Genomic DNA, 11,195 nt, shown 5'->3' with positions numbered 1-11,195 from the left:
TTCTGTGGTGTGGAAAAACAGAGCAAAACCTTAAGTGTTTCAAGAGCCAAAGAGAGAAACCTATTCCTCACCTTGTGAATCTCTTTTGGACAAACACAAATCCACCACACCACTCTCAAGATCAAATCTCTTTCAAAGTCCATTGAGGTGGTCGTTTTGTTGGCCGGAAGGTTTTCGGAGCTGCTGTTGATGCAGAGATCGAGAGGTTCTCATGGAAAGCTATAGAAGGTCGGAGTTCCGACACTACATGCGTGTAGAGATCGAGTGGGTCACTCGTGATGTTGCAAGCCAAGTTTAGGAACTACAAAGGTTTTGTGAGTGTCTCTAAATTGGTTGTAATGAACTTTTTCTATAATGGATTTTAGGTGGTGGCTTACACCCGGAGTGGTTTTAGAATTTGAAGAAGTTCTTCAAATGAGTTTCCACTTCGTGACCAAAATCATTGTGTTAATTATTCTTGTTCATTGATTAACTGTTTATTTGTTTCCATTTTTGAAAAGACCTTAAAAATTGGAATACACCTATTCACCCCCCTCTAGGTGTAGTGATTGGTAGAACCACTGCTTTTTCAATTGGTATCAGAGAGGGTTCACTCCGCTGGGATTAAATTCCTGAGTGTGATCCTGCTGTTGTGGTTATTATGGAGAAGTCTCAATCTCTCACATCGCCACCTTATTTTGATGGAAACAACTATGCTTATTGGAAAGTTCGAATGAGAGCTTTCCTAAAATCTGTGGATGAACGAGTATGGGTTTCTATAACAAAGAGATGGAGAGAACCAGTCACTATTATTGAAGGAGTTCAAACCCCAAAAAGTGTGGATAATTATTCTAGGGATGAAATTAATGAGTGTGGTTGAAATAGCAAAGGCCTGAATGCGATTTTCATGGCCGTGTCCCAGGAGGAGTTCAAGCGAATCTCCATGTGTGAGAATTGCAAAGAAGCTTGGGACATTCTTGAGGTCACCCATGAGGGCACCAAGGCTGTGAAGAATTCTAAACTTCAAATGCTGACCACAAGTTTTGAAGAACTGAGAATGAAGGATGATGAAACATTTGATGCTTTTTATGCCAAATTAAATGATGTCGTCAATTCTCGTTTTAATTTGGGGGACAGAATTCCTGAGAACAGAATTGTGAGAAAAGTTCTCAGATCACTCCTTGAGAGGTTTCGTCCTAAAGTTACTGCCATTGAGGAAAGCAAAGATCTGGACAGTATAAGAATTGAAGAATTGGTAGGCTCTCTGCAAACATCTGAACACACTCTTCCTGTGGATAAGAAACACAAGTCCATAGCCCTCAATACCATTAGAGATGAGTCAAATGAGTCATCCGATGAGTGACAGAGAAATAGTTTTTTATGCTAAGAAGTTTAGGAAAATGTTTGTGGCTAGAAACAATAAGAACCAGAGGCCAGAGAAGAAAAAGTTTGAGAGATATAATAGAGGCTCAAGTTCAGGGAACAAGGAGAGAAGCACTGAGAAGTACACTAGAGCTAATAAAGACAAGGTACAATCAAGGGTGCAGTGTCATGAATGCCATGGATTTGGACACATTCGTCTGGAATGTGCAAATTACAAAAAGGCAAAAGAAAGAGCTAAGATTGCATCTCTAAGTGAGAGTGAGTCAGAGTCGAGTGAATCATCAAATAACTCTTCGCCAAAAGGAAATCTTAACTACATGGCATTCACTGCCTCTGTTAGCAGCAAAAGTCAATGTAGTGAATCAGTGTCTGATGATGGGAGCATATCTGGAAATGAATCTGGGTATGAAGATCAGTTGCAAGAAGTCTACGAGAAGCTGTATAAGGAATGTGTTAAATTGAGAAAACGCAACAAAGCGCACATTGAGGAGATAGACTTCAGCAAACGAGAAAATGAAGGGCTTCAAGGCAAATTAAATGAAGCCATTGGTCTAACTGATCAGCTGAAAATGAGGAATGTATCTCTAGAAGAGGAATTAAAAAATCAAGAAAGTGAGATGATTCTGTTAAAGGATAAACTGAAATTCGTGTCCACTGGGAAAGAAAAACTGGATGAAATCTTGAGGTCAGGAAAGCCTCCTGGTGATAGGAGTGGACTAGGATATGATACAGAGAAATCTGATACAGCTACCACATCAAAAGTCTCCTATAAGAATGAGAAGAAAACTGTGTTTGTTCGTGAGTCTGTTGCAAAAGGGAATGCTAACCCATCTAACAAGGGTAAGAAATCCTCTCATGTAAAAATGGGTGTTCAGTCTCATGATAAATCAAGAGTTTGAAATACAAGCCCTGTGTGTCACCACTGTGGTAAGACTGGTCATGTTGTAGGAGACTTTTTTAAATTGAAGAGATGCACCATGTATGATCATCATACACGCTCTCAAAGTAGAGGTGTGTACTCACCAAAAATGGGTAGAAATCCCAGAACTGCTCCTAAGTATGTCTCATCTTTCAGGGGACAAAGAGAACACAAAAAGAATTACGTGTGCCATAATTGTGGTAAGGCTGGTCACATTCGACCAAATTGTTATGAGCTTAGGAGGAATCCTATGAGAGATGGAAATAGTGAATCGAGAAGAGGACATTTAAATCTTTGGAGTCAAGTCAGGGCCCTAACTAGACAAAATGAGATGCTAAATGTCAAGATAGACCAACTGTCAACTAGCAAAAAGGACATCTCTCCCAAAGTTAGAAAAATGTGGGTCAGAACTGGAAAAATGCACACGAGCCATGTGGCACACATTGCTCTAAAGACCAGAGACACCTACATGTGGTATCTTGATAGCGGATGTTCTCACCACATGTCGGGTGATAAAAGTCTATTTAAAACAGTTGAAGAGTACAAGTGTGGAACAGTAACATTTGGAGATGGAGGAAAAGCTGATATAATAGGAAGGGGTGAAATTGAAATACCTGGACTACCCTTCTTGAGAGAAGTCCTATTTGTTGATGGATTAAAAGCAAATCTCCTAAGTATAAGCCAAATGTGTGACAATGGTGCAGAAGTCCGTTTTTTAAAAGATATGTGTATTGTTTCAGATAATAATGGAAATTGCATGATGCAGGGAACAATGACATCTGATAATTGTCATGGCATTGCCTCTAAACCTCAGTATAGTTGCAATAGTGCTAAGAGTGAAACTACTGACCTCTGGCATCAAAGACTTGGACATGTGAATTACAAAAATCTGTCTAAGATTGCCAAGAAAGAGATGGTGATAGGATTGCCTGAGCTGGGTAAAGCAGAGACTCCTGTTTGTGAGTCATGTTAGTTGGGAAAACAAGTTAGAACAGCTCACAAGAACACAACGGCTATCCTGACCGAACGACCATTAGAGTTGCTGCACATTGATCTTATGGGACCCTCTAGAACTGAGAGCTTGGGGGGAAAGAAATACATACTGGTAATGGTAGATGATTTCACCAGATACTCCTGGGTAGAATTTCTGAGAGAAAAAGGTGAAGCTCCTAATGTGATTAGAATTTTGTGCAAGAAACTTCAGAATGAGCAAGGGAAAGCAATAGTCAGAATTTGGAGTGATCATGGAAGAGAGTTTGAAAACTCAAATCTTGAGAGTTTCTGTGATGAAGAAGGTATCAGTCAAGAATTTTCTGCCCCTATCACTCCTCAACAAAATGGAGTGGTCGAAAGAAAAAACAGAGTTATTCAAGAAATGGCACGGGTCATGATTCACAGCAAAAGTGTACCTACTCACTTCTGGGGAGAAGCTGTGAACACAGCATGTCATATTGTGAATAGAGTCTATCCACGACCAAACACTTCCAAAACACCATATGAGATGTGGAAAGGAAAGAAACCTAATGTGAAATACTTCCGGGTGTTTGGAAGTAAATGCTACATTTTGAGAGATAGGGAAAACTTAGCTAAGTTTGACCCTAAGAGTGATGAGGGAATTTTTCTTGGATATTCCAGAAACAGTCGTGCTTATAGGAGTTACAATCTACGCACCCAAACCGTCATGGAATCCATAAATGTGGTGGTGAATGATACTCCTGGAGAGGAGTTAAACAAGGAAGAGCAAACCCACACACCGAGTGAAACTGGACAAGAAGATTTTGGTACACTGAATCAGAACTTAGAGACCTCTTCAAGTGAAAAAGTGAGTTACCAAAAGGAGCCATCTTCAAGAGTAAAGTTAAATCATCCTCAGGATAACATCATAGGACACATAGATGAAGGAATGAGGCTGAGGAGGAAAATGATAAATCAATTAGCTTACTCAAGCTACATCTCACAAATTGAACCAAAGAGAATCGAAGAAGCCTTAAATGATGAGAATTGGTTGAATGCTATGCATGAAGAAATAAAGCAATTTGTGAGGAATAATGTGTGGTACTTGGTGCCAAGACCAGAGAATCACAATGTCGTGGGTACTAAGTGGATATTTAAGAATAAGTCGGATGAGAATGGTACAATAGTGAGAAATAAAGCAAGATTGGTTGCTCAAGGGTATGCACAAATGGAAGGAATAGACTTTGACGAGACCTTTGCACCAGTTGCTAGACTTGAATCTATCCGGATATTATTCAGCATTGCATGCCACATGTGTTTTAAGCTGTATCAAATGGATGTCAAGAGTGCATTTCTGAATGGGATCCTCCAAGAAGAAGTGTACGTCGAACAACCAAAAGGTTTTAATGATCCAAAATACCCTAATCATGTCTATAGGTTGAAGAAAGCCTTATATGGTTTGAAACAAGCTCCTAGAGCTTGGTATGAGAGGCTTACTTCATATCTTGAAGATCACAATTTTCTGAGAGGAAATGTTGACAGAACACTGTTTATCAGAAAAGTTGGAGAAGACATAACAGTTGCTCAAATCTATGTGGATGACATTGTATTTGGATCATCGATTGACGCCTTGGCTCTTGAGTTTGCTGAAGAAATGAAAAATGAATTTGAAATGAGCATGGTGGGTGAACTAACCTTTTTCTTAGGACTCCAAGTGAAACAGTTAGATAATGGGTTGTTCATATCTCAATCCAAATATGCAAAGGAATTAATCAAAAAATTTGGAATAGATGGGAAAAGCCATGCCAGAACCCCCATGAGCACGAGTGTTAAGCTTAGTACTGATGGGTCAGGCAAGAATGTTGAGCAATCTTTGTATAGGAGCATAATTGGGAGTCTACTGTATCTCACTGCAAGTAGACCAGACATTGCTTTTAGTGTTGGGGTCTGTGCTAGATTTCAAGCCAATCCTAAGGAATCACATTTAGTAGCTGTCAAACGCATACTTCGCTATGTAAATGAGACAGTCAATTATGGGATCTGGTATTCTAGAGACTCTAATACTGAGCTTGCAGGCTATTCCGATGCTGACTGGGCAGGTAATGCAGATGATAGGAAAAGTACTTCTGGTGGGTGTTTCTATGTCGGCACAAACCTTGTTGCTTGGATGAGCAAGAAGCAAAACTCCATATCGCTATCCACGGCTGAGGCTGAATATATTGCTGCAGGCAGCTGTTGCACGCAATTGTTGTGGATGAAGCAAATGTTGTGTGACTATGGCATTACTCAAGGTATGATGAGCATTTATTGTGACAATACTAGTGTCATAAACATTTCAAAAAATCCTGTCCAACACTCTAGGACCAAGCACATTGACATTAGACATCATCTTATTCGAGAGCTGGTAGAAACACGTGTTGTGACTCTTGAGTACATTCCCACCGAACACCAACTAGCCGACCTTTTCACTAAACCTTTGGATGGGCTTCGGTTTGAATTACTTAGAAAGGCTATTGGTATTTGTGCATTGACCTGAGGGTTGAAACATGCATAACATGCATTACATGCTTTACATGCATTTATTTTCTTTCTTTTGTTTTTGTTATTTTGTGATTATTCATCTTCTTATTCCTTTTTGGTAATACTGCCTTTACATGCACTCCATGGTTGTGATTTTTAGTTATTGGTGCTGTTAATTCTAAAAATCTAGGTGCATGTGTCTTTTGAGAATTGTATCGTATATCTATGGCTTACAAAGGTTTGAAACATGAGTATCAGTTGTAATCTGTGACTAGCTTCACACACTTCACTCCATACTTAGTCAATCGACGTTTCACCACCGTGAGTTTTTGGGGAGGCAATCAAAAGTGTTAGGAAACTCTACCTACACACAGAATTGACCACGGGCTAGACAACCTCATTATTGTTCCCTTGCACAAAGAAAAAGAAAAGGAGATGAAAGTGTATGTCATTGAAAAGAAAAAGGGATGTTGTTGCATATTAAAAAAAAAAAAAAAAAAGGAAAAGAAAGGGTAAACAAGTATCTTGACATTGATACAGATAATCAAACAGAAGCATCTAGGTTCTAGCAGCATTGGGTTTGACTTTCAGCATCATGGAAGAGTTTCTCAAACACTTATGGTTTCTTGTACAGCCCAACCCCACTCACACCTTTTGGTTGAAATTTCTTGATTAAGCAAAAAATGTGTTAACACGGCTGTCTTGATTACTTGTGATACTTTGTTTTTATTACCTGCGTGTTTTATAAGGACATGATGCCTTTCTACATTTGATGTGTGTGAATGATTTAAAAATTAACCTCATTAATAGTTGGATCACACTTTTTTTTTTTAAGGCAGAAAAGTAAAATTTTGGGGGAAGCCGCTCGAGCGAACTTAAAAGCCGCTCGAGCGAATGTGCTTTAAAAAGCCCGCGCCCCTTTCTTTTTCCCCAGCCCCTTATTTCCCCTCTGCACTGTTTCCTCTCCCCACCCCGTGCGATAACCTCTGTCTTTCTCTCCGTGTGTTTTCACTTGATTTCTCTCAAGAAATCCCATTCTAATCACGGTAAGTCTCTAATCTTTGTTTCTTATCAATCATTTTCGGTTTATATTTTGAATTTCTTCATGCATTTCCATACTCATATATTTCGGAAATTAGGGTTTGATTTGGGGATTCCGAAATGGAACCTTTTTTGTTGGTTTGTTTGCTGTTTGGATGGACCTTTTGGTTGTCCATTTTCATTCTCTTTGTATTTAGGAGGTTTATAGAACCCCCAAGGGGTTTTTCATTTGGTTTGTACCTAGATGCACTCCAAGTGCTCGGTAAAATGCATCAATGAAGTTTGATCTCTTATTTTCATCATGCATTGATACTACATTATCCCCATGGTCATGTTTGTCTATTCTAGTGTTGGGATAGTGTTTGACATTGAGACTTGGGACCTCCATTGGGTTTAAAACCCAATCTTGGCTTGGTTGAGTTTGAAGTGCTCAAAAATGCAAAATGGGTTGTTATATTGTGTTAGTGGGCATGTGCATTGTGCATTATGCATTTTGACATAGTTTTAGCAACATTGCATAAGTTTGGCTTGGTTCACAATTAGGCATGTGCATTCATCAAGCATTGGGCATTTCACATTACCTTTAGCCTTGTCTAACGGTCATTGATTTTGTCCAGCTTCTATCATGTCTCGAAGGGTTCGTTCACGCCAAAATCCTCCAGCCCCCGCTCAAGCACATTTTCGCAATCCTCGTGCAAGAGAACTCTACACTCAAAATTTTTCCACCCGTTCTCTTATTGTTGAGCGGGAAGTTCTCCTTGGTGAGCTTTTTGAGACTGTCATTCCTCGCATTTTTGAGTCTCGCCAGTGGCTCGCCTTGACCATTGGTCATCCCACTCCTTCTATGGAGTTGGTTAAGGAGTTCTACTCCAATATTGATGCCATCGCTGATGATGGCTCTTTTGAAGTTAGTCTACGGAACATTGTTTTCCGGTTGACTCCGGGCATGGTTGCGGACTTGCTACATGCCCCGCGAGTGGCAAACCCCACTTATCCATATACACGGACTTCTCCTCCAAGTCCGACTGTCATTGTTGAATGTTTAATCGGTCCATTTTCGAGTTGGGATGGTAAGACACCCATTCTCACCTCTCGTTTTTCACCCGAGTTTCTCATTCTAAGTAGCATAGTCCTTACAAACCTTTATCCTACTGGTCATCAGAGTGATGTTGGTCCTGACCGCGCCACTCTTTTGTATGCATTGATAAATGATGTCTCCATTGATCTGGGGAGTCATCTGTGTCGGGTCATGCTTGAGGCATTTAATTTCCCGAAATTACGGACTGGCTTGCCTCTCGCCTGCCTCATTATTAGATTAGCCCTCTCTCAGACTGTTATGCTTCGTCCCAATGAGCCTAGAGTTCCTCTTAAGGCTCCCATTGGGCGTAGGACCATGCAGTTGAGTCGTGCTCACATTACCCCTCACCCACTGGATGTTGAGCATCCTCCTCTCAGCCATCCACATCTCAGCCTTCCACTTCTCAGCCATCTAGTTCACAGCCTCAGGGCCCGGCAGCGGGATCAGTCGATCCCAGCCTTCAGCAGGTTCTTGAGTACCTTGCCCGGCTTGAAGCTCGGTTTGAAGCCCGATTTGATCATCTTGATGCCAAAGTTGACAACTTTCAGCAGCTTGTGACTAAACGCTTCAACGACATTGAGGAGCGGCTTGATGAAGAAGATGTCAGTCAATCTGATGGGGACAGTTGACACCCTTGGAGTTTGTGACAAAAAGGGGGAGTATAGATTAAGGGGGAGTAGTATAGAGATTTAGGGGGAGTGACAAGAAAGCTGTTGGGGCAGCTTTTGTTTTGTTTTGTGGGGGAGCAGCCATTTTTATTTGTATCACATGCTGCTCATGCTACCATTGTTTGTCTAAATTGAAAACAATGTATGTTTTAATTCTTAATGAAAAGTCTTTTCTGAGAACTGTGTTACAAGTGTTTATGCTTATGAGATTATTTCTTGCATATTGTTATTGGTACGTTTAACCGTTTGTTAAGTTTGCAGAAATATCTCAATGTGCTCAAGACTTTTTGCCTGAATAATGGGAATCCTGATTTGGGTGTGTTAGGATTAAGTCCTATGTATAGGTTAGAGGTTTTGTCACAGAAATGCCAAAGGGGGAGATTGTTGAGGGAAAAATGTGTTAATTGGCATATTCTTGTGAAAACCTATGTAAAGTTGAGTTGTAACAAGTGTTGATGCATTGGTACATGAAAAATATTGAAGTGTGCTCAACATGGCTCGACTGGCGCTCGAGCGGAACCTTCCAGAGAGGTTCGCTCGATGAGCGCTCGACTTGGCGCTCGAGCGGAACCTTACAGAGTGGTTCGCTCGAGGTGAGCTTGACGTGGCGCTCGAGCTGAACCCATCCAGAGTGGTTCGCTCGATGTGCGCTCGACTCAGCGCTCGAGCGGAACCCAGACAGAGTGGTTCGCTCGAGGTGAGCTTGACGTGGCGCTCGAGCATAACTCATCCAGAGTGGTTCGCTCGATGTGCGCTCGACGTGGCGCTCGAGCGGAACCCATCCAGAGTGATTCGCTCGATGTGTGCTCGTTGTTGCGCGCGAGCAGAACTCATCCAGAGACGCTCGCTCGACCTTCGCTCGACACCTCGCTCGAGCCAATGTTCAAAGACAACCTAAAATTCATGTTTTGGGCGCCGTGACTTGCTGGGACTATAAATAGAACAGATCATTTCTGTTCTGTGGTGTGGAAAAACAGAGCAAAACCTTAAGTGTTTCAAGAGCCAAAGAGAGAAACCTATTCCTCACCTTGTGAATCTCTTTTGGACAAATACAAATCCACCACACCACTCTCAAGATCAAATCTCTTTCAAAGTCTATTGAGGTGGACGTTTTGTTGGCCGGAAGGTTTCCGGAGCTGCTGTTGATGCAGAGATCGAGAGGTTCTCGTAGAAAGCTATAGAAGGTCGGAGTTCCGACACTACATGCGTGTAGAGATCGAGTGGGTCACTCGTGATGTTGCAAGCCAAGTTTAGGAATTACAAAGGTTTTGTGAGTGTCTCTAAATTGGTTGTAATGAACTTTTTCTATAATGGATTTTAGGTGGTGGCTTACACCCGGAGTGGTTTTAGAATTTGAAGAAGTTCTTCAAATGAGTTTCCACTTCGTGACCAAAATCATTGTGTTAATTATTCTTGTTCATTGATTAACTGTTTATTTGTTTCCATTTTTGAAAAGACCTTAAAAATTGGAATACACCTATTCACCCCCCTCTAGGTGTAGTGATTGGTAGAACCACTGCTTTTTCATTATGAATTGGATTCTCGAGCTTCGAGTTCTGAGAAAGGATGCGATAATTCGTAGGAATATTTAATACCATGCATGCATGCTGGCTGGAACCATGACAAATAATTAAGTTTCTAAAAATTAATGAGAAAAATTAGTAAGACAACAGCCACATGATCAATAATAATTCTCAAACTTAAAAAAATAATTTGTGATATAGCACAAACTTCAATTTAACTATGAGTATTTTTCTCCTTAAAGAACATAGAGTACGTTTTCTCAACTTTAAAAAAATATAGAATTTCTAAAATAAAAATATAGAATCTTTAAAATCTCTTTTCAAAGAATAACGCTTGAAAATGATATGCATTTTTAATGTATGTATTGATCATGTTCTAAAATAACATCAAATTATATGTATTGATGAGATAAAATTGTTTTCAAATTAAAAATAAATATTTAAAAAGGTTGATTTTCCCATTTTTTAAAAAATAAGAATCAATTATAATAATTATCAAAAGCCGTAAAGAAGGAAAGAAGGCAATCAATCTAGTCATGACATAAAAAGGGAGAAGAAAGACTAAAGAGTTGGAGAGGGTCCATCAAGTTGAAGGAGTCTTGACTCTTGAGAATCAAGGTAGACATGACACGTGACATGACACGTGAAAAGGATTTGGAAGGGCACATTCTCATCCTCTCGCTGGGTTGGGCTTGGCCCACTTTGCCAAGATTAAAAGCCTTGAAGCTGAGGGACCGACGTGTGGCGAGAAGAAAGCTCAAGCCAGCGTAGGAACGAAGGGACTAATCTTCCACAAGCATGACTCAAGCCACACTGCATTGAATGACTCGATATGGGTCGAGATCTTATCACAAAGAAAAATTTTATTCCTAAGTCTCATACACCACACACTATTCTTTTTATAATTTCTTTAATTTTATTCTCTTATCAAATGTGTGGTATATGAATTATGAATAGAATAATTCAATTATTTTAAGAATAATAAAACAAAAAAACTTAAAAAAAAATAAAAAATAAATAAAAAATAAATAAAAAAAATTATGGTGTGTGGTGTATGGACTTATGAATAGCAATGCTCTATCACAAATGGGTGTCATGTGACCACATTTAGGATTCGTTTGGATTCGTAA

This window comes from Juglans regia, chromosome 1 (assembly GCF_001411555.2).
Source record: "Juglans regia cultivar Chandler chromosome 1, Walnut 2.0, whole genome shotgun sequence".
Taxonomy (NCBI): Eukaryota; Viridiplantae; Streptophyta; class Magnoliopsida; order Fagales; family Juglandaceae; genus Juglans; species Juglans regia.
This window is presented reverse-complemented; position numbering follows the sequence as displayed.